Source organism: Macrotis lagotis, chromosome 1 (genome assembly GCF_037893015.1).
Source record: "Macrotis lagotis isolate mMagLag1 chromosome 1, bilby.v1.9.chrom.fasta, whole genome shotgun sequence".
NCBI classification, from domain to species: domain Eukaryota; kingdom Metazoa; phylum Chordata; class Mammalia; order Peramelemorphia; family Peramelidae; genus Macrotis; species Macrotis lagotis.
Genome location: NC_133658.1, coordinates 87,074,609 through 87,101,681, shown reverse-complemented (window position 1 = coordinate 87,101,681; position 27,073 = coordinate 87,074,609). Strand labels below are relative to the sequence as shown.

Below are 27,073 nucleotides of genomic sequence, written 5' to 3'. Positions count from 1 at the left end.
ATATAAGACTTTCACTCTTTTGCTAGCTTCAGGATGGAGTAATGGCTAGAAAGTTAGTTTCCATCTTCATCATAAATAATTCTTGCTCATGATACTTATTTCTCATCTGTAAAATAGGAATAATAATACCCATAGTATCTACTTCAGAGGCTTATTGTTAAACCAAATGAAATCTTTTAAGTAAAATCTTTGCAAACTATAAAGTGGTATGTTACTGTCAACTGTAAATATCTTGGATTCTATAAGTGACAATGAGTTGAATCTGATTTTGAGAGTTGGTGGATCTTTAAGAAATTGTAGAATTCTTTGAATGACCTCAAACTCTCCCCTGAAAGAAAACAATTGCCTTGTTTTGATACTGTACACCTGGGAGTGACGGGACAAGATGGCAGCCTCTGAAATTGAGGACCACTAGAGGGGGTGATGCAGAAGTGTGAACAAGTGAGGAATCACAAAGTCAAAGCAGTTCAGAAGGGACAGTGATTAAAAAAAAAAGGTTGATCCAGTCCTGTGGAGAGAGGGAGGAGTATTAACAGTCCACATGCAGGGAAGATGGGGAAAGATGAGAATTGAATGGGGAGATGAAGGACCCTACTCAATAGGAAGGACAAACTGTTTGTTACTCTCAATGGAAGTGCCTAGTTCATTGAGTGGAAGTCCTGTGGTGAAAATATAGGAGGACATGGACAAAAATCACACATGATGGGCGTAGATGGGAGCAGTCTTCATAATTGGAGAGACTCTCTACCTCAAGGAGATCACAGTCCATTGGACTTATTATTTTTTCCTAGAGACTGGACTCTGGTCTAGCCAGCATACAGTGGTCCTGTTATAACAGTTTCTTATCTTAATGTTAATTGTATATTTATGTGCGCTTTGCCTCTTGGTCTGAGTGCTTGAGAGGAGGGAATGCATCTGATTATCATTATTATTTTTACCTTGTGACTATCTGATGAATATTTGTCTAGCTGACTTTGACATTGCTCTGCTTGACTCCCATGAAAGGAAACAGAGCTCTGCTACTTCGTAAGACACGTAAGACATTTCCATTGTTACTACTCCTTTGAGAGCAACTGGGGGGGGGGGGGATTTGAAAAGGAGTAATTCTTCCCACATATGGTTCTGTTTTTAACTTCATGTATTTATTCAAGCACCTAGGTACCATGGTGACAGGTGCCATAGAAATAGGAGGGAGGATAGGCAAAGCAGAAGATGGAATGGGAAGAGATCAAAGATCTTAAGCAATTGAGTGAGGACAGAAAGCTATGTTTTTTGTCTCATAGATGTCTATTTTAGATTGGAAATAATATGCATTGTTCAATCAATCAACATTTATTAAGTACCTAGAGATACAGCTAGATAAAGGAAATGATCCTACCCTCAAGGAACTTATATTCTACTGAAGCCATAGCAAGTTACAAATATATATAGACCAAGAACACACCCACAAAATAAATGCACAAGGGTGGGTGGGTGGGGTTAACAAATAAGGGGAAGGTCTCTTAGAAGAAGGGAAACTTCTTAGAATTAGAACTGAGTTTTGTAGGGAACTGGAAGTTCCAAGAGATTATGGAAATCTAGTAATCTAGGCAAGAGGCACTCAGTGCCAAATCAGAAACAGCAAATAGAAAGTCATGTAAAGAGAACAGCAGGTGCTAGGCAGGTCTGATTCTTTTTGTTTTTTGCTTTGTTTAAATCACTTTTTATGCACCTAATACCTATAGCTCAGGGATTTTAGAGGGTCTTCTACTTCCATGTGTGTGTGTGTGTGTGTGTGTGTGTGTGTGTATGAACTGTGAAGGAAAAAGTATGGTATGAAGTAAAAAACTCTGAATTTGAATTCTTTCTTTTTTGTTTATTTAGAATTTATTTTTTCCCTGGTTATATGTGAAAGCAATTTTTACCATTCATTTTTAAAACTTTGAGTTCCAAATTCTCTCCCTTTCTTCCCCTCCCCCATTGAGAAAACAAGTGATTTGATATAGGTTATAAATGTGTAGTCATGCAAAACATTGCCATAATAGTCATATTATGAAAGAAAATGTAGACCCTCCCCCAAGAAACCTTAAGAAAAATAAAGTTAAAAAGTATGCTTCAATCTGTATTCAGACACCATCGTCTCCTAGTGTGGGGATGGATAGTATTCTTTGTCGTAAATCCTTTGGAGTTGTCTTGGGTCACCATATTGCTGAGATTCTAATCCTGACTCTGTCACTCCTCTTGTGACTTGGAGTAATCTTCCATTCATTGAGCCTCTGAATTTACTTATCTGTAAAATGAAATGGGGCTGTTAGGAAGACTCATCTTCTTGAGTTCAAATCTGGCTTCAGACACTTATTAGCTGCAAGTCACTCAACCTTGTTTGTCTCAGTTTTCTCCTCTGAAAAATGAGCCTGGAGAAGGAAATCGCAAACCACTCCAGTATCTTTGCCAAGAAAACCCCAAAAGGGTTCATGAAGAATTGGACATGACTGAAATGACTGATCAGCAACAAATAAAATGAAGGTATTGGACTAGAAAGCTTGTAATATTGCTTTCAACTCTAACCTGGGGTTTAGAAAGAGGAAAAGTGATAGAAATGAATTGTTCCATTGTTTACAAAAACAAGGATGCTGTTAAAATGATTTTTAGTGCTCAAAAACAGTTTGGTTCATTAAGTGGAATAAACATCTACTTTAAGCTTGGTTGTAGAATTTAATCTCTTGAGGGCAGGAATGGCCTCTTTCTTTCTCTTTCTCTTTGTAGTACTAACATCTAGTTACAAGGGCCTTCATAAATGCTTGCTGAAGCAAAGATAATTGAAGTGGAATATTGTGAAATTACAGTGATCAAGCTTGTCTCCAAAGAAGAGAGACTGGAGAAGGTAGTTTTCTGCCTTCTTGGCAGAGGTGGAACATTATGGGTGTAGAACACTTTATGTAATGTCTGACTTTAATGGCTTGGTTAGATCTGCTGACTTTTTCTCCTTTTTCGCTTTTTGTTTTGAAGGATGACTCTTTGGGAGTGGGAGGAAAGAAAGATACATTGGGGAATACAAGTGATATAAAAACAAAAGATATAAATACAAATTTCTTTTTTAAAATAAATGTGTGTTGAATTGAGAGGAAAAAACAAAACCCCAAACTAAAAGCAATCCAAGAAATTAATTGCTCGTCCCAACCCGCTACTCACCACTCTTGTATTGTTACTATGGGAACACAAGATTCAGGAAAATCTGTTTGTGAGTAAATAGATCCTGCCCGGCATACTTCAAATTCCCTCAGCAACTGCGTGATACAGTGGAGCCTGGGCTTGTAGTCAGGGAGGCGAGTTCAAATCCAGCCTCAGAACTCCCCAACGCTTGGTCTCTGGACCAGTTCCTTAACCTGTTTGCCTCAGGTTTTTCCTGTGTGAGATCACAGACAACAGCAGCACCTCCATCCCAGGCCTGTGGTGGGGGGCAAATGTGCTTGTGATAACAGGCTCTAGAGATGCTGGGCTCCTCTCCCTGTTGCCCTTGGCCTTGACCAGACTTGTGAGAAGAATAAAACAAAGGGGCTCCAGGGCAGTCTGTGGAGCTGGAGGAAGGGGGTCAGAACAAGTTGCTTGAATGGGGAACACAAGCTCGGGCGAGGAGCCGCCTGCCAGGCAGTGGAGCCGGAGGATGTGGGCTGAGGCCGAAGCTGTGCCTGGAGCTCCCAAACCCGAGCACCTTGGGCTGCCCTTCGTTCCGCTAGGATCGTTGAACAATCCCCTTTCTTCACCGCTCAGGTGAGTGGCTGGCACCCCCTGGGCCAAGACCTCCCTTCTCCCTCCCAGGGCATCGGCCCAGCTGGGCCCCCGCCGCGAGTCGCCCCCACTGGGCTCTGGCCTCGGCTCGGCCGCCAGGGGGTTTTACGGGCCCCCCCCCCATAAACAACTGCTTCCTATTGCCTTCAGGAGCAAATATACAATGCTTGCCTTGGCATTCAGAGCCCTTCCTAACCGAGCCAGCTCCTACTTGCCAGCCTTCCTAGCCCTTACTCTCCACCTTATATAGAGATAAATATTTTTTCTTTATTTCTGTCTCTGTCTCTGTCTCTCTGACTCCGTGTCTCTCTCTCTCTCTCTCTCTCTCTCTCTCTCACACACACACACACACACACATACAGAGCACTTCTTTGTCTCTCTGTCTTTCTGTCTCTATCTTTGTCTTTGTTGCTGTCTCTTATACACACATACACACACACCTCTTCTCTCTGTCTCTGTCTCTGTCTCTCTGTCTCTCTGTCTCTCTGTTTCTCTCTCTCTCTCTCACTTCTCTGTCTGTCTCTGTCTTTTCCTCTCTCTGTCTCTCTGTCTTTTTCTCTCTGTCTCTGTCAGTTCCAACTATTGACTTCCCTGGCTTCCTTTAAACCTCAACTAATATCCCTCCTTCTATAGGAAGCTTTCTCCATCCCTCTTAATCCCATGATGCCTCCTTTCTGTTATTTCCTATTTTATTCTACCTATGGTTTGCTTTCCATGTACTTGTTTGCATATTACCCCCCCCCCATAGAATGTAACCTCCTTGAGGATACAGATTTTGTATCCATAGTGCTCAGCACAGTGATTGGAACATAGTAGGTGCTTAATAAATGCTTATTTATAGATTGATTGATCATTAGCAATATTTATACCTGGGGCAAGCACCACAAACCTCCATACCATGAAAGCCAGCTGCTGGAAAGATAGCCTCATTGAGGGAGATTTAATTAAATGTAATCTGCTTTAGCTATTCTACTGAAGGACCACAAAATACAAGCAGCTTCTAAATTTGGTGCCCTGTGACAAAGCCCTACTTGCCTTGCCCTAGTTTCAGTTCTAATATTTGGCAATATCCAGTGAATTTAGTAGTGTGAATAAATCCAAGGACTCTCTCTCTCTCTCTCTCTCTCTCTCTCTCTCTCTCTATATATATATATATATATATATATATATATATATATATATATTTAATATAAATATCAATATCTACATAAAAGACTTGCCCTAGTCCTGAAAACTATGAGAATAACTGAAATGTTTATAAAAAGCACAGAGATGAAATGTGATCAACTACAGGAGAGTTTGGCTTATTTTATTCTCACCTTATGCCTTTTGAGTAAAGAAAACACAAGCTATAAATGTATTTCTGGAAGCAGGCTGCTGTTCTCTGAGTGTTAACTCCTGGGCTGGATTGGTGGATTTTAACACTGTTGACTTAACTTGTCTTAAGCTAAGTAAACAGGGTTGCTGAGAATAGACCTACAGAGCTCTTTGGTTGGTTTCTCTTCAAAGGGGAGCTAAAGACTAGGCAGATGCAGTCTCAGCTGCTGGACTAGGCAGTAAAAAACACCAGGAGAAACCAAACACTGAGTGATGAGCCCTTGTGACCCATCTGCTGACAGTTATGGGGTGAGCTGATTCCCAGGAAGCCTGGAGTCAGGTTCTTAGGAGGAGAGCTGGCCTCAGGCAACATGGGAAGTTAGGGGAAGAACGCCTTTGCTACAACCTCCCCTGTATCTTACGGATGAAGTCTCCTTTCTACTAGACTTCCAGTCCTTCACCCCCATCCCTCTAAGACATTTGGATTCCTCAGGTTTTTCTTTTTACCTGCTCATGAAATGGAATATCAGTCTCTAGAGGGTACTTAGAGATTTTCTAATTAGACCTTGGGCAGGTGGTGTAGCCCATAGCTAAGGTTGAGAAGAACTGAGTTCAAATCCACTCTTAGACACTTAGTTTGTAACCCTGGGCAAATCATTTAACCCTGTTTGCCTCAGTTTCCTCATCTATTAAATGAGCTGGATAAGGGAGTAGCATACCATTACAATATCTTTGCCAAGAAAACCCCCAAATGGTGTCACGATGAATTGGACATGACTGACATTACTAAACAACAATAAAAATATTGATGCAACCCTTTAACCTTTATAAAGAACTTTATAAATATTATCCCATTGGGTCCTCACAAATTTATAAGATAGGAGCTCACGATAGGACTAATAATTACCAGAGTCCTTCTTTCTCTTTCACTATTCTCCCTTCCCTCCCTACTCTTCCCCCCCCTTAGCTTTACTTAAAAGGCTACAAAGCCAGGCCCTTGATTGGCCCCTGTATCCCTTGACCCCGGTTTCCTGGTCACCTAAGGACATAGGAGTCCACCCCCTTCCATCTTGGTGGATGTATGAAGCCCACTTGAGTGATGGATGTATGAAGACTATTCAAGTTACAATATTCTTTCCTGCTGACCACATTTTCATCCTGAGGGAAATGGAACCATTTTACTAAGGGAGACTGAGAATGAGAATGAGGGCTTAAATAAACTGCCCAGAATTACACAGCTAGTAAGAGTCTAAACTAGTGTTTGAACCTAGATCTTCCCGACTCCAAGGTTGACAGTATTCACTATGTCACCTAGCTGCCTTTGTTCCTTTTTTTTTTTTTGGTACCTTAATCACTGCTGCTCCTGAAGGGGTCCTGGAAGAGATCCATGGTATTTTGGACTTTTGGCTTACCATCCAACTAACTGTTTTTTTCCAAAGGAATGCGGTTTTAAAAAGAACCTTTGGGTTGAGGCTATCCATTTCTGCTTGGGGATTATGTGATGATAGTTATTCTCATCTCCTACTTACCCTTCACTCTTCAAGCTTCTCTCCTGGGATGGATAAACTTCCTGGCCTAACTCCCCACGTTCCTGCATTGCAGGGATTTGCTTCAATGATTCTGAATCTAAACCTCTAAATGAAGTTAAATATAAGGTGAGAGAGAGAGAGAGAGAGAGAGAGAGAGAGAGAGAGAGAGAGAGAGAGAGAGAGAGAATGAAAAATCAGGCAGATGTTAAGTGTGTGTAAATAGCAGATGATGTTTTTTCCAGAGGGAAATGGAACCATATAGAGCATATAAAAAGAAAATGGAGAGAACATAGATTCTAGAGCTATGTATAACATGAGATGACTTTGCCTACTGAGAGTGAGATCCAAGGGTAGTCATCCTTTGCCTTCTGCTGAGAGTGATACCCAAGGGTAACCATCCTCTGCCTTATGCTGTGAATGATGCTCAAGGGTAGCCATCTTCTACCTTCTACTGAGAATGGTACCCAAGAATAGTCATCCTCTGCCCCCTGCAGAGAGCAGTACTCAAAGGTAGCTATCCTCTGCCTTCTGCTGTCTCTTGTATTCATTTTCATTCCTTTCTAAGAACTGTTAGTTAGGGTTTGGACCTTAGGATGCCAAGGAATTAAGACTGGTTCTGCTTGGCCCCCAAGCAGAATGAAGAAGCAATGCATGGGAGTGGGAGAGGCCAGTGATGACAAGGAAAATTTACTTTTTATGAGAATTACACAAAAGTGGAATGGGCTTTCTCAAGTCCCTCCTTAGAGTCTTTTTTTTTTTTGCAAGGCAATGGGGTTACATGGCTTGCCCAAGGCCACACAGCTAGGTAATTATTAAGTGTCTGAGGCTGGATTTGAACTCTCAGGTACTCCTGACTCTAGGGCCAGTGGTCTATCCACTGTGCAACCTAGCCGCCCCTACCTCCTTAGAGTCTTTAAGTAGATTATTGACCACTCATCAGGTATGTTATAATGGGAATACTTTTCAGTGCTTTTTGGGGTATGTTTGTTTTGTTCTTTTGAGTCTTTTCAGTTGTATCTGACTTTTTTCTGATTCTATTTGGATTTTTCTTGGCAAAGATACTGGAGTGGTTTATCATTTCCTTTCTCAGAATCTGACAATTGAGAAAACAAGGAAAAGAAGGTTAAGTGACTTGCCCAGGGTCACACAACTAGTAAGTGTCTGAAGTCCAATTTGAATTTAGGGAATGCACTCTATTCACTGTGCCATCTATAGCTGCCCTCCTTTCAGTTTTAGGTTGAACTAAATGACTGCTGATATTCTTCCTGTTCTCTAGTTCTGTGACCTTAATTATAATTATAAATATGATTATATAATGTTTTAAGATTGACCAAAAATGGTCCTGACAATGACCTTGTGATGTAGATTGTGAATGGAGATGGTTTTATTACCCTCCCTGTTTACTGATGAAGAAATATGCTCAGGAGAGGTGTGACTTGTTCATAGCTCATTTGTGTTGACCCCAGAGCTCCAAGGGAGGTCTCTTGAAGCCAAATTCACAGTTCTTTCCCTCCTTTGTTGTTTATTCCTTCACCTTGAAGCAGGACAATGATACTAAATCATTCTATAAACATAAAAATTGATGTGAAGATTCCCTGGAGCTTCTGCCTCCTCCTGACACAACCAGATTCAGTTTTCTACAACCTACTTACCTCTGAGAGCTAACCTAAATTTCCCATGCTGCAGTTTCAAATCTACTGGCTTCTCTCTGTTCTCCTTGGAATAGATGAGCACCATCAAACACAGGGAGACAGGGCAGTTTGAAAAGATAAGGGCCAGTGGCCCTTAAAATGTCCAATAAGGATCAACAAATAATGCCTATTTACTGATGGAAAAGGGGGCAATGGGTTCTGAGATAGGAGGCTTGTTTGAAGGAGAAGCCCCCCTCCCCACCATGTGACAGCTTCTTGGTGATAAGTGACCAAGAGGAACTGAAAACCAAGGTACCACGAGAATGATGGCAGCTTCCAGCTGGCTCTTGGCAGGACCATACTCCATACTCATTTTATAGGTTCCCTTTTCACTAATATATCCATCCTGAACTTTTTCTTACTTAGACCAAAAGTTTTTAATCTTTTTTTGTGTGTCCTGGACCCCTCTGAAAGTTTGATGAAGCCTTTAGACCCTCTCAGAACAATGTTTTTAAATTCATAAAATAAAATACATGATTACAAAGGAAACAGCATATTGAAATCTGATCATCAAATCTCTCTCTCTCTCTCTCTCTCTCTCTCTCTCTCTGTGTCTCTCTCTCAATCTCTCTGTCTCTTTGTCTCTCCATATGTATATATACCAAAAAATAACTTGAAAAGTCCAGGTCAAGACCCCCTTTTCTAAACTAACCAACTTTTATCTCCCTACTGGGGGGTGCCATTGAGCAAAGAGTTCTGGACTAGAGTAAGGAAACCTCATCTTCCTGAGTTCAAATCCAGTCTCAGAAATTTACTATGTGATTCTGGGCAAGTCACTTATTCTTTGCCTCAATTTCCTCATCTGTAAAATGATCCAGAGAAGGAAATGGGAAACCACTCCAGTATCTTTGCAAAGAAAACCTCAAATGGAGTCATGAAGAGTTGGACACAGCTGAAATGACTAAACAACAAGAAGAAGCTTCTCCTCTCTAAAGTCCTTTAATCAGACTCTGTATGTTTCCCAGGGGCCTTGGCTCTTTGCTGAGACCCTGGGGACACTCTGCAGCCTCTTGAGTCTATGTAAGGAAAGGATCTGCTAGCAGATGAGGTTAAAATAAAAAACGGCTCTATCCCAGACTTTTTGGCATAAACAGATGCCCCAGCAAGAAACTATCCAGTAGATATTGCCTTGCAGAGACCATTGATATTTACAGTCTTGTCTTCAGTTACATGATAGATGACTCCATGGGAATTAGCAAAAGTCATCTCAGAATAATTACAGGCTATGATCAGGAGTCATACTATTTTTGCCCCACTATGGCAGGCCTGTACTACCTCATCCAAAGATGAGAGAAACTCCTCAGAATTCTCTGTATAGAGGAATTGCATCTTAAACTCAATGAGGCAACCAGGTGGTGCAATGGATAGAGAATTAGCTTGGAAAGGAGAAGACCCGAATTCAAATCCTGCCTCACATACTCATGTGACTCTGGGCAGGTCTCTTAGCCTCAATTTTATCTTCTATAAAATGAGCATTATAATAAGAGTACCTTTCTCAGAGGATCAAATGGAACATCACAGGAAAGGGTTTCGTAAACCTTACATCATTATGGCACAGTTATTATCATAGCCCTCAGGCTACCAGAGCTAGAAAGGGCATTAGAGGTCAGATACAAACCTCCCTATTTTATAGATGGGGAGACTGAGGCCCAGAAAGGAGAGGTAACTTTCCCAAGGTCACACAGCTTATTAATGACACAGACAGGACCTCCCGACTCTTTTCAGTGAACCTCCCTTGTCTCTTAAGCCTCCATTCAGTAGCAGTGGGAATAATAAAGATCACCTCCCTGAGGACTGGAGCCCTGGGTAAAGCTGAAGTAGAAAGGAGAATTTTGTGAATGAAAGAACAGATTGGGAAGAGTCCAAAGGAGAAATAGAGGGGTCTAAGGAAACCCAGGACTGAGCAGGATGCTAGGCCATCAAAGTTTCTTCCCTTCCCTTCCTTCTCTCCCTCCCCTTCTCTCTCCTCTTCTCTCTTCCTCTCTCCTCTTCTCTCTTCTTTCTCTCTGACTCTCTCTCTCTCTCTCTGTCTGTCTTTCCTTTTCTCTCTGTCTGTCTTTCCTTTTCTCTCTGTCTGTCTTTCCTTTTCTCTCTGTCTGTCTTTCCTTCTCTCTCTCTCTCTCTCTCCTTTTTCTCCCTAACCCTCTTTTCCTCCCTTACCTCTTCTCTCTTTCTCTCCTCTTCACTTTCCTCTCCTCTCTCTTTCTATCTCTCTCTCCCTTTATCTCTCCTTTCCTCCTCTCCCCTCCCTCTTCTCTCTATTTCTCTCTCCCCTCTTTTCTCTCCATCTTCTTTCTCTCTCTCTGTTCTCCCTCTCTTTTATTCTTTTTCTCCAACCTTCTTTCCCCCCCCTTCTCTCTCTCCTGTATTTCACTCTCCCATTCTCTTTCTTTCCTTCCCCTCCTCTCCCTCTTCTCTCTCTTCTTCTGTCTTTCTGTCTTTGTCTCTCACATCTTCCTTTGTTTCACAACCTTCAAGAAAACTAAGTTTCCTTTATGATCATTTTTTTATACTGATACCCTTCCCTGTCCCCACCCTGAGCCACCAAAAGCCTCTTCTTTTCCACACTTTCCCTTCACCCTGATCTCCATGCACAATGAAACTTTTGTCCCAAATCTGACTCCCTCTGGGACCAGGGTGTCACTTAGCAATCTGATAAACTAATTTCTGTTAATGAGAGAGAGCTACAAGACTACTCCCAGGTAACCCAGCACCAAGTCTATGCCCCCTGCCTTTCTTGTCTGATCCATTAGTGACTCCAGCCTAAGGTATCATTAACTTGCTTCAGGTGTGTCAGAATTACTGGTCCAGAGGAATTCTCAGAGATCATCTACTCCCAACCCTTTAATTTTACAGACAAAGAAACTGAGACCCAGACTTTATGTTTTAAATGTAACATCAATCTTGCAAAGAGATATTTATTTCAAACAACTTTCCCAGGCTCAGACAACTGGGGGAGGGTAACACACATACGCAATTTGGTATCTTTGCCAAGAAAACCCCAAAGGGGATCATGAAGAGTCTTACACAACTGAAAACAACAGCAACAAATAATGCTCTACCAATATCTTCCCTTCTCCTCTAAACATTCTTAACCCCTAAGGATTCTAGTCCCTCTGACCTTTGAGGCTGGTGTTGGTCCCTTGGGTTTACTTAAAAATGCCTGGGCTTCCAAATTCTAAAGAAGCTACCTAGGCAATAGCTACCTCTATGTAAACTGACTAAATGCCATTGCCAAGAGAGTCATGGCAGAGAGGTCTAGGATAGAGCCTCTGGGTTTGGATCCTACCTCTGGTACCTTTATGAAGTTGGGTAATCATTTAATTGCTCTTAAGCTTAGAGTTCTCTCCTGGAAAGTGAGAATTTTTTTTATTAATAATAGACTTTTCCCCCTGAATTATATGTTAAAACAATTTTTAACATTTTTAAAAAAGTTTTGAGTTTCAAATTCTAACCTTCTTCCCTCCCCTCTCCTTTCCCTGGGAGAGTCAGCAATCCAATTTAGGTTAGACATGTCAAACATTTTCATATTAGTTGTTTTGTACAAGAAGACAAGAAAAAAAGCAAAGAAAGGAAGGAAAGAAAGAAAAAAAATAGTATACTCTAAGAGCTCTTCTGATTTTAAATTGCTATGAATAGCAGATTTTTTGCTCCAATCTAGATGAGCTATCCCTAACTCCGCTCAGTTGCCCAACTCGATGAACAAAAAGGTGTTCTGAACTTCACTGAAGTATGCTGTTCACTGTTGGTCCTGAGTCAGGAGGCCCAGGTCTCCATATTGTTCCTTGTTGAATGACTGAACAAATTGTTTTCCTTTCCTGGACCTCAGCTGTAACATGAAGTCATTAGGTAATCTCAGAGGTGGCCTCCAGCTCTAAAATACAATGATTTTGTATGTGACTATTGTTGGAGGGGGGGGTGGGAAGAAGAGAAACCCTCACTTCTTCATTTTAATGTTATAATATGGGCTTTTGGAAAGTGAGTAGTTTCATTGAAAATAAATGAGATACTTGGGGAAGGTGGGAGGGAACTGTGGGAGTCATTTGTGGTGCAACAAAACCAATAAACTGCCATGTCTGTCCCTAGCTAAGCTTCCCCTCTTCATGGGTATGCTCTTTTTATGAAGTTTGTGAGGGAAGAGAACATGATTAAAATGTCTAGGGAAATTAGATCTGGAACAGAAGAAAGATGAAATTGTTTAACCAGCTTGATTCCGTCAGTTTTTATCTGGGAAAGAAAAACAACTGTGTTGGATTGCCATTCTTACTTGTATACCGTATATAATGAAACTTGACCCATGCTTGGTATTTAAATCTTTGCATAGCCTATTCCTTCCTTTCCAGTATTTTTTAAAAAATATTTTTAATTTATGGAATAAAACAAGCATTTCTATAACAATATAATAAAAAGATGATTGCACATGAAATTGCAAATGTTGAACTTGCTATTATTGCTTTTTAGTATATAATAAAATTATCATGTAAATTTCTTTTTTTCCTTCCTCCCTCCCCACCCTGCTCTAGAGAAGGCTACCATTAGATGCAAATATATGTAGGTATATATGTAAAATCATTCTATACATACTTCTATTTATTCGTTTTTCCCCTCTGGCTGCAAACATTTTACATGTTCATTGTTGTTCTTTGTAGAGATTCTCCATCTCCTGACTCAGTCTCTTTCACTGGTCATCCCTTCTGCCTGGATTGCTCCTGGTCTGTAAAATGGATTGGAGAAGGAAATGGCAAACCGCTCCAGTATCTTTGCCAAGAAAACCTCAAAAGGGGCACAAAGACTCAGACACGACTGAAATGACTCCAAACAACAACAAAACAAATCATGGATTTATTTATTGTTTTTGATTGACTAAATTTAGGAAAGTGATGGAGAAAAAGTTAATATTGTAAATTAAATTTAAAAGTGTGTTGTGCATATATATTACTTCCTTTGACAATCAGAGTTGGTGATTAAACACTTACCAGTGCACCCCTGGACCAGATCCATTCTATATGCCACCCCCCCCCCCAGAAAAGTTGGTTGTTAAACATTTACCAACTCACACCTGGACCAGCTCCATTAATGTTTTCTTTTCTATCACTGTATGTCAATTCTCTCTCTCTAAAAGGAACCCTCAGGTTATGTAGCAAATTAGGAAACTTGGAATTTGGTTAAGGGTGAGGATGGATGGCTTCCAAGGTCCCTTCCTACTCTGAAATTCTAAGATTGTTTTGGTTCCATTTAGCATCAATTTTCATTATCTGTAAAAGGGGATAATTTATTTATTTATTTATTTATTTTTTGGCTTTTGGGGGATTTCCTGAGAATCAATTAGGCTTCTGTATGTATTTGAAATGTATATATCAAATAAGTATGGCTGTTAAAAAATATTATTAATGATGCTAGGGACTTCCAAAAAGCAGAAATTCTAAGATAAGAGAAAGACCAGAATCTCTTAGAATTCTAAGAATTTCCTTATAGGAAAATGATGGTAGAAGTAGGTTAGTTTAAAAAAAGAATCTTGAGAACAAATTGGACTCTCCCTGTTCTCAGCCTGTCATCATGGGATAAAGCTTAACACAAGGAGCTGACTTTTAGAAATACTACAATATACTTCTTGGAGTGTGGTTAGCACATTTAGCTAGAACCTTGCACTAATGAGGCCAAGGTTGTCAGTCTGATCCTGACATGAGCCAGCTAGCTAGCTTGGCATGACTGGTAGAGTCATCTTCCCATGTGATGGGGATCGAAGGTTATGGACAGGTGAGTCTTTCTTTGGACTCCTTTTGGAGGAGGTGGGGCATGCCTCTTTTGTCAGTCTTGTTGAGAGAATTAAGGAGGTCTCTGGGGCATTGAAGTTGTTTTGGTAGGGTTAGGAAGTTGGACCCACTGCCTCTTCACTGTTTGGACCAGAAATGTCCAACACCTCTGCTCTTGGACTGTGTGGGATAAGAATCCTCATGGAGGGCAGGAGTGGAGGCTCTGATTGTAGAGAGGCTTTTCATTCATCTTCCTCCCTCCTCCCTCCTTCCTTCTCCACCCATATTGTCCCAAGGTCTGTTCTGAGCTCATTTATTCTCCAATCTGTGATCTGTCCTTAGAATCTCTTAAGAAAAAAGGGGCTGATTTGGCAACTGACTCTCATTTTTCTAAGCTTCATATGAAAGGGGTGGCTCTGATCCAAAACAGCCCAATTCAGCTTAATTATCCTCCGCTGCAGGAGATGTCCTTAATCTTGGACCTGATTCAATATATATATATATATGTATATATATATATATATATATACTAACTGTGTGACCCTAGGCAAGTCATTTAACCCTACTTGCCTCAGTTTCCTCATCTGAAAAATGGACCAGCACCAAATGAGTAACTATTTGTAAAGTGCTTAGTTAACAGAGCGCCTGACCCATGGAAGATACTTGGTAAATGTATATTTCCTTCTTCTCTTTCCATTAAGGCTCTCTTCCTGTATCCTCATCAGAGAACTCCCCTGATCAAATTAACCCCCTAGAGAGTTTTCCCCAGACATCCTCTGGACTATGGCTCTGAACCCATCATAAAGCTTTTATTTGCATTAAGATCCTGCATTTCACTTTTTTTAATCATATAAATATTTTTGTTTTCCAATTATATACAATAGTAGCTACTACCTTTCATTTTTTGGTAAGGCAATCTGATAATCTTTACATTGCTTCCAGTGCATTTCACTTTCTAAGTCCTGGTTCCTTCTCCTCCTCCTTCCTCCTTCCTGTTTCACTCATTCCCCTTCCCAATTAAGTTTCTTCTAGAGTTGAAATCTCTTTTGAAGGGTGGGGGCTGCTTAAGATTTTATTGGAAATATGGGAGTGAAAAAGTGAATAGGCATGTATTAAAGGCTTCATATGTATCAGTCAGAATGCTATGCATCTTACGAATATTGAAAGTTGGAAAGATCCTGAGAGAGTCTGGTTCTATTCATGACTCCCATTTTACAGAGGCAGAGAGAGGTCAAGTGTCTTGCTCATTTAGTAAGTCTGAGACTGAATTTGAACTCAGGCCTTCTTGTCTCTAGATCTAGTGCTCAATATAACCCTATAAGTCTTTTTATTAATGTCATTTTATTTTATTTTTTCCAATTACATGGAAAGATAGTTTTCAACATTCATCTGTTTTGACTGATATTTTATCTTTTTCAATTATATGTTTTGAAAGTTTTTCAACATTCATCGACTTGTATATTTATAAGTTATACATTTTTCTACTACACTCCCATCCCACCCCTCTTCCCTTATCATTGAACCATCTGGCAAAAGTAGTACGTGTTCATTTGTTTACATATGAGTCATTTTGTGCATGAGGAATTAGGACTAAGGATAAAAAAGAAAACCATGGGATAGGAAGGGAAAACATAAGAGAAGTTTTAAAAAAGTGAACATAATATGCATTCAGATTCTGTGGGTTGTTTTTTTATTTTGTTTTGTTTGTTTTCCTCTGTATGTGGATGGCATATCCCAGGCTTGTCCTAGATCTCAGCAATTGTCCTGAACCACTGAGAGGAGCTGCATCCATCATAGTTGATCAACTCACAATGTTGTTGTTAATGTGGACAACATTCATCTTTTTTGTAAGATTTTGAGTTCCATATTTTTCTACCACTTTCCTGTCCCACTCTCCGAGGCAGCAAGTAATCTGATATAGTTTTTATTTGTACAATCATATTAAATATATTTCCATATTAGTCATCATTATTCTATAATTCTAATGATGGGGCTAGTTGGCACAGTAGCTTGAGTGCTGGAATACCCAAGTTCAAATCCCACCTCAGACACTTGCTAATTCAATGACCCTTGGCAAATTACTTTACCCTAATCAGCCTCAGTTTCTTAAGATGGGGAGTGAGGTAGTATAATGGGTAATGTAAAGATCTGAGTTCAAATCCAGCATCAGATACTTACTAGCTGGATGACTTACTGGGCAAGTCATTTAAACCTTATTTTCCTTAGTTCCCTCATATGTAAAACCATTCCAGTATCATGGCCAAGAAGACCCCAATAGTCTACTAAAACAACAACAAAGTGAGAATATTAAGTGTATCTATCTACTCATGGGGTTGTGAAGATCAAATGAAATAACTCAAGTGTAGTACTCTGTAAGCCTTAATATACAATATTATATTAATAATTATAATATTAATAAAACCTTAATATAAATGCTATTGATTATTTATTTTAGAACCTATAAAAGGCCAAGATGGGAAATGTTTTTGAGTAGATAGGCCTTTTCTTTTCTATATACTTTTCAAGAAAACAAAGTCAAAGGTTTGAAGGTGTTCAGATATAATTGTAGTTTTGACCATAAAGGATGCTAACTAGTGATTCAGTGGCATTATTCCCATGACCCACTGGGCAGCTTCTGGAAAACCAAAGCCTTTGGGTTCCAGGGGGAGTATGGTTGCAGAGCTGAGTAGCATAGACCATCAAGCTACAGATTAGCTTTGCCCTACTTTCAAAAGTTGGTTGCCAAATATTACCATACTGATGAATAGACTATTGAGAGACAGGTTAGCTTTAACCTACTATTATAAGCTTGTTGTCATAAAAATACTTACAGTAACACTATGGTGCCTCAATGATATGGGAAAGACCAATACCTAAAAGGCCAAAGTATCCTGACCAACTGTATCCTGACCAACACCAGAAGTCCTTTTTCCTATTCTATCAGGCAACTGTGGTTAAGAAGGTTCTGGAAGAGGCAATGAGAATCTTGTCTTTATACAATATTCTTCTCACTTTAATCAACATAATGTGCAAGACATGTCATCATTGACTTGATGTCAGGATCTTCAATTATGAAGGAAAACAGTCAATGAACTTTTAATTCTTTCCCTTTATTCCTTCCTTCCTTTCCTGTTTCTTTCTTTCTCTTGAAGTAATATTTGGACAGTCCAAGAGGAAACCAGGTGAAAACCAGTAGAACCATCAAATGGAAAATTATGAAGTACAAGCAACCAATGCACTTTTTTTTAGGTTTTTGCAAGGCAATGGGGTTAAGTGGCTTGCCCAAAACCACACAGCTAGGTAATTATTACATGTCTGAGGCCGGATTTGAACTCAGGTACTCCTGACTTCAGGGCCGGTGCTCTATCCACTGCGCCACCTAGCCGCCCCAACCCATGCACTTTTAATTCTTTCTCTCCCTGCCTTCCTGCCTTCCTCCCTTCCTGCCTTTCTGCCTTCCTGAGATCAAAGGTTTGGTACCAGATGAAAAGTAGACTGTTGAACAACATAAGGAAAATTCTAATCTGTAGCAATCATTGATGTGTGGTTCAGTACAAATTTTGAAAGGGAATCAGGAAAGGAATAAACCCTCTATTTATATAACCTACTTAATGCAATTGCTATGCGAAGTTCTTTTTATAAACATTATATCCTTTGATCCTCACAACCCTGAGAAATAACTCCTGTTTTACAGTTGAGGAAACTGAGCCACAGAGGTTAAATGACTTGACCAGAGTCACACAGCTAGTAAATGTGTGAGTTTGGATTTGAACTCAGGTCTTCCTGATTCCAGGCTCAATGCTCTAACTTCTCTAGCTTTTCCTAAATTTCCTTCAGTTGAAGAGCTTTTCTCCTATTGTTCCTTCTCTCCTTATTGACTTCCAAGGCAACTTTGGAATTTATGTGATGGGGACAGCTAGTGCAGGTCCTATACTAAAGAATAGTAAAAAATTCCTCGGATACATATGATTCTTGCATGATTTTTTCTCACATTTCCTCCATAGTGATTGCTCTAGCCAGACTCAGAGTGAGAAGGGTCATATCGCCTCCCTAGGCTACCAGGTGATCTTGTTAAGTCCTTGATCTCTAAACTCTAGAAAACTCTCAAGAACTTTCAAGGAGTCTAGAGTCTAGAGCTTCCTCTTAAGGATTGGTGGGACAGTCTTTCATGTCATCGGTTTCAGTACCCATTACACTGTTAATTCCATTTAGTCAATAAATATAAATTAGCCAATAAACATCATTAACTTCACAAATATAATAAGAACAGAAACACACATTCCCTCCTCCCCCAATATCTGGGGTCCACACTTGGCAAAGCAGTCTCAGTCTTAAAACTGTCTCTGTTGGATGAGTCCATGTGTCTGCTAATCAACCAGATCCTGAAAGTCATTGATCTGGCTTTTGTATGGTCATGAAACTCAGTTTGAACTCTATTCCTAGGCTTTCTGGTGGCTCACTCTTCTGATCTTCTGAAGCTCACAAGGCCATTGCCAGTTCTAATCATCTTCCCCTGAATTAATGAAAAAATAGACATAACAACAACAGGCTGCATGTTCTCTACTTTGTGCCAGCTGTCCAGGAGAGAGGACCCAACCCCCTGCCCCTCTACTTTCTCCACCCAGAGATCCTCAGCAACTCAACCTCCTTGTCTAAGGCCAACAAGTCTGGAGCCCATAGCAAGAGACATTGGGTCTTTGGCTTTTAGTACTAACTTTTTATAGCTAATTAAAGATGCTTGTTTTTATTGTGTAGTTAGCCATGCAGAACCAGTCACAGAATGTCTGCTCATGCTCCAGGTATTTCCACTACACATTCTTACCTCTCTCTGGAAGCAAGCTCCCTACCCAGGCTCTTCCACAACAGGGATTGCGTCAGCTAAGTGCTTCTGCTCACTTGATCCCCCTCTTTCCTCTACATTTCCAATAATTCTGGGAGTTAGGGAGTCCAATATATTACTCTCTCTGTTTTATGGAAGGGGTTAAAAAAAGAGGCTTGCAGAAATGAAATGATTTCCTAAAAGGCAGTGACAGTTAAAGTCCTTTTAAAATCACAGAATCTCAAGAAATCTCAAATAGGGTCATGAAGAATCAGTCACAACTGAAATGACTAAACATCAACAAAATGCAGTATTCGATAATGGAAAAATAGAATTCAGGAGAGAAGTTTGGAGAGGAACCCTGCCTCTGGACTCTGCTGGTTACCTGTCATTTACTGAGGATACCTTGAATGACCTATCTTATAATTCTGGTATCTCCCAGACCCAGCATTATGGCAGCAGTACTCCTAAAGTAGCTTGCTTAAATGCAACAGAAAAATAAAAATCCAATGTAACATAGATAATGTTAATATGGGGACAATTTGAGTGGCACAGTGGATAGAGCACCTGGCTTGGAGTCAGGAAGATCTTAGTTCAAATCTGGCCTTGGACACTTGCTATCTACATGACCTTGAGCAAGTCACTTAACTCCCATTTGTCTCAGGTCCTCATCTGTAAAATGGGGACACATTGGAGAAGGAAAGGGCACACTACTCCAGTATCTTTGCCAAGAAAATTCTATGGGCAAGTCTAAAGAATGGGCAAGTCTAATGAAGAGTTGGACACTATTGAATGATTAAACAAGAACAATGCTAATGCTTGGATCCATAAGTAGAGTTTAGTGCTCCTACTTCCTATTTGAGCTTGACATCCCTGCTGAATTCATTCCAGAGTAGGTCAACGAGCTGGGATTATAGCCTGTATCATTAAGGGCTCCTAGCCTATGACCTGGGCTTGGGCCATCTCAACCACACCCTTGTAAGACTATTTATCAATAATCTTAGATCACATTTATATAAAGCTTTAAAGTTTGTAAAATCCTTTACTTTATCTCTTTTGCACCTAGCAAAGATTCTAGAAAGTAGCTATTATTAGCATCATTTTACAAATGTGGAAATGAACCACATAGTACTTAAATGGTTTGAATAGCTAATGAACACCTAAGGTAATATTTAGACCCAGGTCCTTCTGAAACATGCCTATGTTCTAGTACATAAAATGGTTATGGGAGAAATATCTTCTCTTTGAGTTTGTGTGGAAGGTACGTACTGCTGAAATAAATCTAATGTAATGCAGGAATTATGAAGGTTAAAAACCTGGGTTTTTCAGGATGCGAAAATAATAATACTAACTGAACAAAGAATAGGACTTTAAAGAAGCTTTTTTATAGAGAAAAATCATATCAGAATGACAGAGAACTAATTTGTTTACACATTGCGATTTTATGCATTCTTTTAGGTTATAAAAGTTAAAGCAAGTTTCATAATCCCATGCTTCCTTCAATGTCATAAAAATGGAAAAAATCTAGTTAAACAGAATGATGATTGTATATATCCCCCAAGGAAACAAACATAGTTAAACAAACTCTATAGGTAAACTAAGCCCTATTATAGATTAAACTACACTTAGGGGAATTCATAATGGGTTGAGAGGAGAGGATTATAAAGCCTACTGAGAATCCTTTCTCAAATAAATGAATTCAAATTACTTCTGGAAGCCTTTACTCTTCTGACATCTTATCTGAGGAATGTTTGAGTTCTTGAATAAATTTTCACATCTCTGGAATAGGTTTCAACCAATTCAATAGCCTTCTAACTAGGAAAAATAACCCTGATCATCCTTCTGTCCTGCCTGGAAAGGTAGTCAGGTTGTGAAGGGGCTTGTATGTCAAAATAAAAAACTTATGGTTTATTCAGTAGGTAATGAGGAATTTTCTGAGAAGAAAGTCTTTCTGAGCCTTGGTTTCTTCATCTGTTCAAGGAGGTTGGAGAGATTGAACCTTCCAGCTGTGACATTCTGTGGTTCTCTTACCCACTATTAACACAGCAACCCCTCACTCAAATCCAGTTCATGTGTTTGTCATGACATCATCTCTCTTGGAGAATGTAGGACAAGCATCATCATTTTATCATCATCACATCAATCAATCTCTAGCTCCTCATCTTGTGAACTGAAGAGGTTGGAATGGATGGTCTCCGAGGTTCTTTTTAGATCTAGACCAATTTTTTAGGGTTACCCTGGATTCTTATCCTGGGAGATGAGGGGGGAAACCCCATGACAATCTTGATTATTTATAAATAAATGATGATGTAGAATCATTCCTTTATGAAGTCCAGCAATTACTGAGACAGTGCAGAGGGTTGGGAATAGTCTAATATCCCAGGAGAAAGGGAATTTAAGGCTGCCAGATGTTTTGGATGAGTGAAATCCTAAACCAGTGTGGAATGAGGGGAAGAATGGCAGGCTGGGAAGCAGGGGACTTCAGTTCTAAGGCTGCCTGGAAGAATAGAAATAGCTCTGGGATTCAGGGATCTCATTTTGAATTCAACTGACATTTCATTGGTCTGTGTCTGTGAGCAAGTCACTTCACCTATGAACTGGGTTTCTCAACCATAAAATGGGAGTAATAATACTTATATTAAAATTATCAAAAGAGTGGGGCAGCTAGGTGGTACAGTGGTTAGAGCACCAGTCTTGGATTCAGGAGGACCTCAATTCAAATTTGACCTTGGATATTTGATACTTACTAGTTGTATGACCTTAGGCAAGTCGCTTAACTCCTCAGTTGCTCCACCAAAACAAAAACCTATCAAAAAATTAGAAAGAAGGGTGGTAGAAAAGGCTTTGAAAACTTAAAGGCTTTTATAAACATGTTATCATTCTTTTTAATGTCTCAACTCTTTTTCTAACTAATAGTTTTATCTTAATTTCCTTACCTGCAAAATGGGCTGATTAATAGATGTCCCAAAAGTCTTATCTTAGTTTTAGTTACCCTCTGTATGTCCTATCTACTTCTTAGGGTTTTTCTAAGGACAAAATGAGCTAAAAGTATGTAAACACACTGTGAAAAATGAAAGCAGAAAAGGGGCTGAGTTTCATGGGACTGGGTAACAGTTAGTATATATGATACTGAAAACATTCAACCCAGGAACTCAGAGCATCTCCAGGGAATAATGATAGATAACATTTATTTGAATACTTTCAACATTTCAGGTAAGAGTTTTCTAATTATTACCTCATTTGGTTCATATAAAAAATGAGAGATAAATGTTATTATTATTATCATCATTATTATTATTATTCCTATTTTATAGTTAAAGAAACTGAGGCAGACATAGGTTATGTGACTTGCTGGGGTCACAGAGCTAGCAAGTATCTGAATCTGGATTTGAACTCAGGTCTTTCTGAATTCAGGAACAGTACAATATACAGTGCTACCTAGCAAGTTTATGAATGGGGTGAAATTAGGTTAGGCAAATCAGCCTACAACATTTTGTGACTTCCCACCTTTTTCTTTTTGTTTGCAAGGCAATAGGTCACACAGCTAGGTGATTATTAAATGTCTAAGGTCACATTTGAACTCAGGTACTCCTGACTACGGGGTGGGTGCTCCATCCATTGTGTCACCTAGCTACCCCCTCCCACTTCCACCTTTCTTTCTTTCTTTCTTTCTTTCTTTCTTTCTTTCTTTCTTTCTTTCTTTCTTTCTTTCTTTCTTTCTTTCTTTCTTTCTTTTCTTTCTTTCTTTCTTTCTTTCTTCTTCTTCTTTCTTTCCTTCTTTCTTTCTTTCTTTCTTTCTTTCTTTCTTTCTTTCTTTCTTTCTTTCTTTCTTTCTTTCTTTCTTTCTTTCTTTCTTTCTATCAATATTTATTTCCCTAAAAGAACCAGGGATTGGCTTAACTGAAATGTTAACTAACTCCATGGCTAGGTGATGAAATGGATAAAGCACAGGACCTAAATTCAAATTCAGTCTCAGATACTTCTATGAGACTCTGAGCAAGTCACTTAAACTTTACCTGCCTCAGTTTCCTCAACTATGAAATGATAATAAAACAATACTTATCTTCCAAGGTAGTTGTTAGGCTCAAATTATGTAATATGTTTTTGAAGCATTTTGTGCAATTCCTGCTTAATAAATTTATTTCCTTAATTAGTTTCTTTCATTGATTTACCAAACTAGTTTATGTTAAGACTTGAATCTAGTTTTTCCTAACTCTGAGGTGTCTGGAAAACTGGCCCAGTTCTCCTTGCTGCTTAATTAAGGATCTCTATGCTAACCATTCAGACATGAAGACTGAGGCAAAGTTTTCTCACAATCCATACGTGTTATCTGGAAACTGGTCCCATACTGATCAGTTGTTTTTACCTTCCCTTGATTCTTTACAGACACTTGGGGGTGGGGCACCTTCTTTTCTTTTTTTAGGGAATTATACCTGTTCACTGGCCTCTCTCAACTTGGAAAGTCCCTGATCTTTCCTCTAATTTAGACATCAGATTACTTAATTTGTTTTGTTTCCTTTTAATTAATTGGTCTTATTTAATTAATTGGTTTTTAAAGTATAAAAGTCTATATTTGGGATCCATGTTTAAACCTAAATTGAGGAAGTCTAGTTCTCTTTGTTGTGCAATTGTCATGTATTTCTTAATAAATCCATATGCTTGGGAGATTGAACCTTTGTTTTCCTCAATCATTTCATTTTTCATCTGCCACAAAGCCCATGACCCTGCTTTCCAGTCAGAGGTGTGCAGGGAATTTAAACCCTAACCCTAAATGACTACTTGGAGTCTTCTCAAAGTGGCAGCAAAGAGTTAAAATTTAATTCGGTTCTTGCAAGAAGCAGGGCAGTTCCTAACTCTCTATGAGAGAGAGAGAGAGAGAGAGAGAGAGAGAGAGAGAGAGAGAGAGAGAGAGAGAGAGAGAGAGAGAGAGAGAGAGAGAGAGAGAGAGAGAGAGAGAGAGAGAGAGAGAGAGAGTGAGAGAGAGAGAGTGAGAGAGCAGGAAAAGTCAAATTACAGAAGCTGAAGCAGGGTTAAAAAAAAAACACAAAAATCACAACCCATTCCCTCTCCTCGTTTCTGCTGCCCCTTACAACAATTGGTCAAACTTGAGGGTCTAAAGAGAAGGGGAGTATACCTGAGTATTCCCAGGAAAGTTAGTATGATTAGGGTGACATGATTCTTCTAGCTGGAGATCTGGGTTCCCACGCTCACTTGATTCTTGAGAAATAGAAACTGAGGCCTATGGCTTAGACTAATTTAGCACTATGTTTCTGAAAAGTCAGCACTTTGCCCCTCACAGAGGGGAAAAGGAAGTTGGAGAGATGTGAGGATGAGATAGATTCATCAGAGGCAGCAAAATGAGGAGTGCCAGGGACCATGCTTCAAGTCAGAACATAAAGACAAAAAAAAAATAGAGAGATGGCTCTTGATAACAAGTAGTATCTATTATCTATTACTGCATTATGAAAATCTGGGTTCATCTTCACAACACAAAAGCTGTATGACCATGGGAAAATAAATCAGTTCAGGTCTTTTTTTTCCTTCTTTGGAAGCTTTGGGTTTGGGTTTAGCTTTTATGAACTTAGAGGTCAGGAAGAATTTGAGTTGAACCTCTCTGTATCTCATTTTCCTCATTTAGAAAATGAAAGGGTGAGGTTGGTGGACTTGATGACCTCTGAGTTTCCTGTCAGCTCTAAGTCCATGAATGCATAACTAAATTCTTTTCTTCCAAATGTTTTGCCCAGATTCAAATGGTCTAATCTGGATAGAGCACCAGTGCTGGAGTCAGAAAGACCTGAGTTGAGTTCAAATCTGACCTCACAAACTTGCTATTTGTAGGATCCTGGAAAAGTCACTTTACTCTATTTACATCAGTTTCCTCATCTATAAAATGAGCTGGAGAAGAAATATCAAACCATTCCAATATCTGGAAATCCGGATGGGATCAGAAAGAGTTGGACACAACAGCTATGACAGCAGCAATAGTAACCCATTTAGGCTGGTTGTTAGATCAAGTTTGAGATTTCTACATGAAGTAGCTATAGAGTAACACTGAGGTGAAGTATCTCATTTTGGAGCATCACTTTTGGAGTCTGCTTCCTAACTGTACCTTCAGGAATAGAAGACCCAGGATGGCAGGAGGCACCTTCTTCTTTCTCTTCTGATTTCTCCCCAATATATCCTTCAGTCTCTCCTTGAATTTCAGGCCTGTGAAGATCTTCTTGTCACCTTCATCACTTAGACTCCTGTTGGCAATAGACTACCAGTCATACCTAGCCCATAGAAGGCACTTGGAAAATGCTCATTGATTGATTGAATTTGGTTGAATGAGGTCAAGCCATGGAATTTGTGTATCCTTTGGTAAGGTTTGAAGATTGCATCACTTTCATTTGGAAACTTCCTCCTTCCTGTTACTAGTTACTGAAGACTTATAGCACTTTTTTATTTTTATTTTTTTAGTTTTTTGCAAGGCAATAGTGTTAAGTGGTTTGCCCAAGGCCACATGGCTAGGTAATTACTAAGTGTCTGAGGCTGGATTTGAACTCAGGTACTCCTGACTCCAGGGCTGGTGCTCTATCCACTGCACCACCTAGCTGCCCCCAACTTATAGCACTTTTTACAGAATAAACATCTACATTTTCTGACATAAAATATGTCCATTTACAAAAAGAGGAAACTTTTTAATGGGTACAGAGCTAGCCTTAGATTCTAGAAGACCTGGATTCAGCTCCTATATCTAACACAAATTGGCTATATGAGCCTGGATCATAGATTTAGAACTAGAATGGATTGTCAGAGGCCAGGTCTGACCCCTTCTTTTTATAGATGAGATAGCAATGATGCACAAAGGTTAAATGATTTGTTTGGCTAATAAATGTCCAAAGCAAGATTTGAGCCCAGGTCTTCCCAACTTCACATCTACTAGCCTGTACCAGTCCCCTCTCTGCTATATCATACTATGTGTCTGGCTAAGTAAGACCTGTAACCTCTCAGGGTCCTGGGGAACTTACTGACTATAAGTTACAAAACAGGTAACAATCTGCACTGCTGGAGTGAGTTCCTTCAAAGGATGTTCCACTTACTAATGAAATCACAGTCTGATCCAAATTAAATAAAAAATCATGCTAAAACTTATCCATTATTATGGCAAGCCATCTTTCCTGTCTCTTCTGTCCTTCCCTTGCCCTCCAAACATGTCTTGTGCCTTATGTATTCTCTCTGGGATCCCTTTGAGCTAGGTGATACTTTCAAGGCCATTTATTTTACAGATCTTGATTTAAATCTCTTATTTTACAGATCAGGAAATTGAGGCCCAGAGAGGTTAAAGGAATTGTCCAGGATCTTACAAACAATCTCCCTACCTTGAGAAAAACTCCAGAATAATGTGTGGTGTATTAGACTTAGAATTAGAAAGCCCCAGGTTCAAATCCCATCAATTTAGACTTACCTGCTTTACAGGGTTGATCTAAGACAAAAGAAGATATTGTAAGTGAAAGAAGCTCTATGATGCCTGCCAAATCACTTAGCCTCCCCAGCTCTCAGTTTCCTCATTTATAAAAATGGAGTTAATAACATCCTTGGGGTTGTTCTGAATTTGTAAAGCATTTTGTAAAATTTAAAGTTCACTATAGTCCTTGTTGCAACATGAATATGCATTCTTTGTCATTCTCCTCTTGCTTCATGATCCATAGACAGTAACCCAGAGGACAGCTTCCTGGCCTACAGAATCAAACTAGGCTGAGAAAATCCAGGCCCGAGCTCTGTTTGGAAGCTCTCCTCTGCCTGCCCCAATCCCTCCTCTGCCCTCTTTTCAAAATCCCTGGTGCCTTTTCAGATAGGGGAGAGGGAAAGGGCATAGCAGATCTGGCCAATCAAGGGAGATATTCCTCTAATCAGGTCATGCAAAGGCTGCCCATCTAACCCAGCTGGCTTATCAGCTTTTTTGCCTGGAGAACATTTTGTTTCATAAGAGAGGAGCTGACTTCCCAAGGCAATAGAAAGGGAGGCCATCCAGTAATGTGAAGACACATCAGTCAGTGTCCTGACGTTTTCCCCAGGCAAGCAGCCTGCCCCGGATTGTTGGGGACGCTGTCAGGAGGGAGGACAGTAGAGAAAGAAATCTGTCCTGCTGACTCACAGCCAGCAGAGGGAGATGCTGCTGTCTGTCTCACCATGAGTGAGGGTGGTGATGTACTA

At 39.7% G+C, this 27,073-nt stretch overlaps 1 long non-coding RNA gene across 1 annotated transcript; it reads right to left on the bottom strand.

Annotated features, from left to right (window-relative positions):
* Positions 1–1,745: 1,745 nt before the first annotated feature.
* LOC141500678 (uncharacterized) lies at positions 1,746–26,664 on the bottom strand. Its single transcript, XR_012471997.1, has 5 exons — positions 26,325–26,664; positions 24,987–25,122; positions 21,625–21,683; positions 12,890–13,019; positions 1,746–2,269 (listed from the first exon to the last, which is right to left on the bottom strand). It is a non-coding gene; the product is annotated as an uncharacterized LOC141500678 (long non-coding RNA).
* Positions 26,665–27,073: the final 409 nt, after the last annotated feature.